Source organism: Zootoca vivipara, chromosome 11, assembly GCF_963506605.1.
Source record: "Zootoca vivipara chromosome 11, rZooViv1.1, whole genome shotgun sequence".
Lineage (NCBI taxonomy): Eukaryota > Metazoa > Chordata > Lepidosauria > Squamata > Lacertidae > Zootoca > Zootoca vivipara.
In genome coordinates this window covers 49,023,343-49,030,934 of record NC_083286.1, presented here as the reverse complement: position 1 = coordinate 49,030,934, position 7,592 = coordinate 49,023,343, and the positions used below count along the sequence as shown (strand labels likewise).

Genomic DNA, 7,592 nt, shown 5'->3' with positions numbered 1-7,592 from the left:
AAGCTGCATTGAGTCCTATCAAGGTAAAATGTGGGGTAATTATTGTTGTTGTTGTTGTTGTTTAGTCGTTTAGTCGTGTCCGACTCTTCGTGACCCCATGGACCATATTATTATTATTATTACTACTGCTACTAGTAGTACTACTCCCAGTTATGTGGGTATAGGATTGCAGCATTAAGCTCATCATCACGCATTGAAGTGCTATTGTCCACCACAATGTTCTCGTTTTCCACCCTCCCACAATCTGTTATAGAATTAGGATTTCTTGAAAAATGGGACATATTCACAGAAATAAAAACTTCCTGTTCTGAACCTGAAGGTCATCTCTGTGGCTGCTGGCTCCAATTCTAGAAAATAAATCCCAGACTTTCTTTCAGGAATTGTTTTAATCCTGATCAAGTAGGTTTTAATCAAGGGCTGCCTTCTGTCAGACAACAAAAGGGAAGATCCCAAAATGCAATCTGACATGTGGTTGGTGGGTGGGAGGGATGGCAGCCTCCTGTTGCGATGCTGTGTTTATTACACACCAAACGCTTTTGATACTATTCCCAGGGGAAATTCATTAGTAGCCTCTGGGCATATTGAGGTCCAGAGAGAGCAAAGCAGATAGATTGTGATCCTTCAATTGAACATGACACACGATGCAAGATCTCTATGAACCACCATGTTTCTCAGACAAGCAATAATCTAGTTGAACGATATCTTGCATGATTTCCATTAATATTTGTAGCTCTTTATTTGGGTGTGTTTTTCCTCTCTCCAAACATTGTTGCCATGGAGTGTAATTTCTGTGCTGTCATTACCTTGCATGTTGAGAGCTGATATTATGTATTGTCAGGCTACATGAAGCTCACTGGGTAATAACAGTTCAGTTACCTATCCCTCAGCCTAGCTTACCGCAGAGAATTTGTTGTGAAAATATTATTAGAGGGACCTGTGCATGCCACCTTGAATTCCTCTAGAAGGCAGGAGACAAAAATAAGAAATAAATGTTGTGTCAGGTGGTCTATGTGTCTATATATAAGAAAAGCCCTTCAGGATCGGATCAATGGCCCGTATAGGTAAGTGTTATTTGTGTGTGTGTGTGTGTGTATGGATATGTAACTTATGTCACTTATTTCTTAAAATTTATATGCCGCTTGTATGTAGAAAACCTCAAAACGCTTTACAAAAAGATAAATCAAGAAAAAAATCACAACCATACCTTAAAACATTGACACAAGTTAAACTATTAAAACAGATTAAAATCACCTCAACTTTCTAAGCAACTGGGTAGACTCACCTAAACTAGAATGCTTTTAAAGGTAAAGGGACCCCCGACCATTAGGTCCAGTCGTGACCGACTTTGGGGTTGTGCGCTCATCTCGCATTATTGGCCGAGAGAGCCGGCATATAGCTTCCAGGTCATGTGGCCAGCATGACAAAGCCGCTTCTGGCAAACCAGAGCAGCACATGGAAACGCCGTTTACCTTCCCGCTGTCACGGTTCCTATTTATCTACTTGCACTTTGACGTGCTTTCGAACTGCTAGGTTGGCAGGAGCTGGGACCAGGCAATGGGAGCTCACCCCGTCACAGGGATTCGAACTGCCGTCCTTCTGATCAGCAAGCCCTAGGCTCAGTGGTTTAACCACAGCGCCACCTGGGTCCCTAGAATGCTTTTAGCAGGCACCAAAAAAAGTACAGTACAGGGAAGGGACCTGCTTGATCTCAATAGGCAAGGAGTTCCAAAGTGCAGGTTTTGCCACAATGCCACACTAAGTGATCAAATTTTTACAGATTTGGAATGGGTATTATGTGGCACCTGTAGCAGGGCCAATTCCTCCGATGGAAGCAGTTGAGTGGGTACAGTAAGTAAGTAAGTAAGTAAGTAAGTAAGTAAGTAAGTAAGATGATCCTGTAGGTAAATTGGTCCCAAGCTGTTGAGGGCTTTATATACTAATAGTAATACATTGAATTTGGCCCAGTAGCTGCCCCTCAGCATATGCTCTATGGATGAATTACAAAACAAAAGTAAAACACAATATTAAAATAAAATGTAAACTCAAAAATATTTTAAAAACAATTTTTTTAAAAAAAAAACCCAAAACATCTCCTTTCTGCCAGGGGAAAATATACCAAATCTGCCATTCATCTTACAAGATAAAAAAAAGAGAGAGAGAGAGCTAACTCCTCTTCCAGTTACTCTGCTGCTGCTCTGAACTGAGCCATTGTTGGGCTTAGGTGTGTCATCACAGCTGGGGTTTATGGTTTGGTTTTAGGACAAGTCTTGGTTACAGTTCATGGTTTGTCCAAAGAGAGGAAAACCACTAGCCTGAACTTAAATCCCAAGGAAACTGAACCCTGAGTGATGAAATCCCTGGAGTCTTGCAACACTTGGAGATTGGGATGGTGTGTAGTATTACATATCCAGACAGGAGGATACTTTGCAAATACTTTGGCCAGCACAAGAAACCTGCATAAAAATAGGGTTGCCATATTTTGAAGAGCAAAAAAGAGGACGCTATGGTGGCCATTCAAAGCAAATAAATGCAATTTGTCTCAAACTTTACCCCTGAAACCGAGGATGTGTCCTGGAAAAAGAGGACACATGGCAACCCTTATAAAAGAAAGAAAGAAAGAAAGAAAGAAAGAAAGAAAGAAAGAAAGAAAGAAAGAAAGAAAGAAGAGAAGGAAGAAAGGAAGAAAGGAAGAAAGAAAGAAAGAAAGAAAGAAAGAAATTTAGCTTGTTTCTAATTCTGCAGCTAACTAATCAAATTAAGGCTGGAAGTCAGCCTAGACGAGAGAGAGAGAGAGAGAGAGAGAGAGAGAGAGAGAGAGAGAGAGAGAGAGAGAGAGAGAGAGAGAGAGCCCTTGAACGTACAAGGATGAAGATTGATGGAAAGCAACAAAGGCGAGCCAGCCATGGCCCAGTGTCAGAACAAACAATAACGAGAAAGTAGCTGGCACTGGAAGGGAAGTGAGTGGTCCAAGGCTTTAGAAAAGCTTCAGGACATTTTTTTTTTGGAAGTGTGGGCTTGTAAATGCGGGGATTTTAAAATCGATGAATAATTCCCTTGAAGAAGGAATTTCAGTACAGTAGGTGAAACTCTCATGTTTCAGGGATGGGGAAACGAGTACTAGAGCATCACTAGTGGTGCAGGGGATGATCTGGCTAGCAACTGTCCCATTTCTGCACTGCCTAAAAAGGAACAGGAGTCATTCAGTCTGGCCCTAGAAACTCTAGGTCAGGGTTGCGGAACATGTGGCACCGAGGTTGTTGGGACTCCATCAGCCCCAGCCAGCATGGCCAGTGGTCAGGAATGAAGGATGCTGGAGGGCCAGAGGTTCTGCATCTCTGCCTTAGCACATCTCTTTTTTTGCACCTTGTGCAGCATTTATTCATGGAGCCTCTGCTCATTAGAAGGGTGGCTGGCAACTCTACTTTTAAGACCTAGTGGCTAGAAATATTTCCACCGCTGTTGTTAGATCACTAGTAGGCTCTTTAAAATTCCAAGGCAAATTGGCGTTCCGCATTCAAAGTTGGCTATCCTTAACTCTTAACATTTAATTGTAGGATTACCCCTGCTTGCTTTTGAATGGAGAGCCCCTGATAAATTTCCAAAAATAACACTTAACAAATCAGGGGATAGAAGTAAAATGGTCCAGGTTTCTCCTGAAGCCTGTGTGATTTCTGCTGGTTCATAATACAAACAGAAGAAGAAGAAGAAGAAGAAGAAGAAGAAGAAGAAGAAGAAGAAGAAGAAGAAGAAGAAGAAGAAGAAGAAGAAGAAGAAGAAGAATTTGAAATGGCTACTAGAGAGTGCCCTTTCTGTGATTTTACCCTGATGGTGGAATTTGCCTGATGCCATCTTTATCGCCCTGCAAGGACTAGGCAAAGTCTGCTCAATTTGATTGTGCTTTTAGTGGCTGGTAATGCTATGTTTCTGATTAATATAAATTGGTTTTTTTGAATTTTTTTGAATTATGGTGCTGGAGGAGACTCTTGAGAGTCCCATGGACTGCAAGAAGATCAAACCTATCCATTCTTAAGGAAATCAGCCCTGAGTGCTCACTGGAAGGACAGATCGTGAAGCTGAGGCCCCAATACTTTGGCCACCTCATGAGAAGAGAAGAATCCTTGGGAAAGACCTTGGTGTTGGGAAAGATGGAGGGCACTAGGAGAAGGGGACGACAGAGGACGAGATGGTTGGACAGTGTTCTCGAAGCTACGGACATGAGTTTGACCAGGCTGCGGGAGGCGGTGGGGGACAGGAGTGCCTGGCGTGCTGTGGTCCATGGGGTCACGAAGAGTCGGACACGACTAAACGACTAAACAACAACAATGCTATGTTTCTGATTAATGTAAATTGTTTTTACTTTTTGAAACTTGCTTTTATACCTAGGTCTGTATGCCTTCTCATACACAGCTCAGTTAAGTAGAATTTGCTTAAATGGCTTTTAACAAGCTTTTTCCCCCTTTTAATTCTATGACTGTTTCATAGGTCTTTAGGGGATTTTGAAGAAAGCTACGAAGGTATTGTTTACTCAAACATGTATCTACAACAGCCCACCTCTCCAGCTGAGTTATTTAATTGCAGTACACTAAAGATGAACTGCCTTCTACTGTACAAAAGCATCTGACGTATTCACCCCAAAGGGCTGCTTCCTCAGCATAGGTGGTTGGTGTCAAGGCTGCCTGAAGCATATCTTATCAACATGGTTGGAATTACAGAACTGGAAGGAAAATGGAGGTCATCTTGTTCAGCCTTCACCAGCTTGTGCTGGTTGGGGCTGATGAGAGTTATAGTCCAAAACATCTGGAAGGAATCAGGTTGGCAAAGGCTGATCTAGTTCCACCCTGCTTAGTGTGTGACCTGCAATGCAGGGTGAAAGTACAGAATTCCTCCCAAGTGATGACCCTTTAGCCATTTTGACTCTTATGGATCTGTGAGATGTGCCACACTGGATTTCTCAAGGAAGTAATACTTCTTGTTTGTTTGTTATAACAACTTTCACCGCATTTTATTCAAGGAAAAGTGAATGTACAAAATATTGCCAGATTCCTTTGGATTTAATCTTCTTCTTCCTCCTCCTCTTCATCCTGCTTGATCTGGAAATATCGCAACTCGTAGCTCTCCTTGCTGTTGGCGACCATGCGGAGCCAGTTGCACAAGTTCTTCAGGTATTTCTTGGTGAGGTACTTCAGGTACCTCTTGGAAAAAGGGAACTCTGAGGTGACTGCGATTTTGATTTTGCTTCTCTCGATGGTCACCACACCCTCACCAAGGTTCCTAGCTTTTCCATTCACCTGCAGGAACTGCTCAAAGCTGGCACCATCCATGATGCCATCTTCTACTGGTTGGGTACAGTCTAGGGTGAACATCAGAACCTGCTTCTTCTTTTTTGCCACCCTTCGTCACAAGCTTCTTTGCAGGCGCCATGGCGGCAGCAATGAGGGGGAAAGAGAGAAAAGGAAGGCCTATTTCAGCGACGTCCTCCTGCCCCTCAAGGAAGTAATACTGACCATTCACTGAGCTGTGTTCAAAGGCAACATGTTTGCTCTGGAGATTCCTTCCAACTTCCTCTTTCCCAATCCCCATAACATAACTCCCACAAGAAAATAGGTACCAGGATTCCAAAGTACCAGAAAAGATTATTCATGTACTGTACGTGACAACAGCCCCACAGATGGAAGCCCAGAGATGGAAGGAAGAGACAGCCCCGACCAGAGATGAATGGCAAACCAAATTGATGGATTATGCCAAAATGGCAAAATTAACTGGGAAGCTCAGAAATCAAGAAGACAAGAACTTTAAAAAAAGAATGGGAAATGTTTATAATTTATCTACGAGATCATTGTAAGCAGGTTAAAACATTGCATGGCAGGCTTTTAACCACACTTGTAATGTAACGGAATGTATGGATAATTTAGAAAGACAAAAATTGGAGCAGTATTGATATGCAGTTGAAATTATTATCAACAGGACCCGTGAAAGGGATGGGGGGGGGAGTCAGGAGATTCAGAGTAATCTCAATATTTGAATTCTGAATTGGTTTTTGTTGTATGTTTATATTTTTGAAAATCAAATAAAAATAATTTACAAAAAAATAACTCCCACAATAAAATTATGCATTTTACATCCCTACTTTAAAAAAATACATTCCCCACCGCTGCCACCTTAATTTACAGATCTTCATCTTTGGTGGTATGATGGAGACTTGGTATGTTCTCTTCAATACACAAGAGCAGATATCTTGATTTAGATCACAGCGTTAATTGCAGAAAACAAATGGACAATGAATCCAGTGCCATAATTAATTTATCCGATATTTACTTAGTTAATTTGTTCAGGGCAGATTAACTGTGGGTTGGAGAAGCTGAACAAGGAAAGTGAGTGACAGGCACAGTCTTGCGGTGGACGGCCTCTCATTGGGAAAGTTCATCTTCATTCTGAAAGAGACGCCTTCAGGGATCATGTATTTTGAATTCCCTGTGAATTTAGTGTCATCTTAGCTTGACCAGCTCTGGAAGAACATATTAACCTCCTCTTGTGATTTTTAGAAAACCATTCTAATTTAGCAAGTAATTAAGGGTCACATGTAGGATAAAGAGCTAGATAATCTTGGATTACGCACAGGAAGCTTTGTTTCCAAGGCAACCTCAGCGGAGGGGGGTGTTAATGCCGAGGTCAGTCCGTTAATGAACTGGGAATGGTGACTGCCTCCAAAACATGTTCGAGGCATGGAAATGGAAATAACAATTACATGACCATTTAACGATTTGATAATGGAAAACAAAAGATTACAAAGCTGGTAGCCACAGAGAAACATTGGGGACAGAAGTCCAAGGGGAGAGATCTGCTGAGCTAGGTCAAGGGAGGCTGAAACAAGTGACGCTGGGCAAATGCTTTTATGTTTTAACTCAAGTCGCTTCATTCGTCATCCACAGATTTTGTGACAGTCGCAGTATGTGAGTGGGAATTACCTGCGTAACTGTTTCCCAACCCCTTAACCTGTAGTGTTATTTCTTGTGTCTCCTAAGGATAGGCCTGTTGGCCAAGGTTTCTCTCAAGCAACTGGTTTTAGAACTGGAGGCCATCCACACCATACATTTAAAGACTATGATGCCATTTTAAACAGTCATGGCTTCCCCAAAGAATTATGGGAGCTGTAGTTTATGATGATGATAATACCCCGCCCATCTGGCTGGGTTTCCCCGCCACTCTGTTAAGGGTGCTGAGAGTTGTTAGGAGACCCCTATTCCTATCATAGAGCTACAATTTCCAGAGTGGGTTAAAGAGCAAGCCCTCTTTCTAGGGAACTATGGGAACTGTAGCTCTTGAGAGGGAAATAGGCGTCTCCGGGCAATTCTCTGCACTCCTAGCAAAGCACATCTCCCAGGAGTCTTTAGGGGAAGCCCAAAGAAATGGCATAATGGTGTTTTAAACCTATGGTGTGATGGGTGCCACTATTGGCTTTCAAACCAGTCTAATCAAAGGATCATGGGGTACTGCTTTTCCTGTGCTGTATTACATTAGTCTGCATATTTTAATTCCCCCACATACACATGTGTGTGAAACCTGTTCCTGACCCTTTGCATACAAAACTAGCA

At 42.2% G+C, this 7,592-nt stretch overlaps 1 pseudogene; it reads right to left on the bottom strand.

The window, feature by feature from the left end:
• Positions 1–4,989: 4,989 nt before the first annotated feature.
• Positions 4,990–5,421, bottom strand: LOC118077253 (large ribosomal subunit protein eL22-like; annotated as a pseudogene).
• Between the last annotated feature and the right edge of the window lie 2,171 nt (positions 5,422–7,592).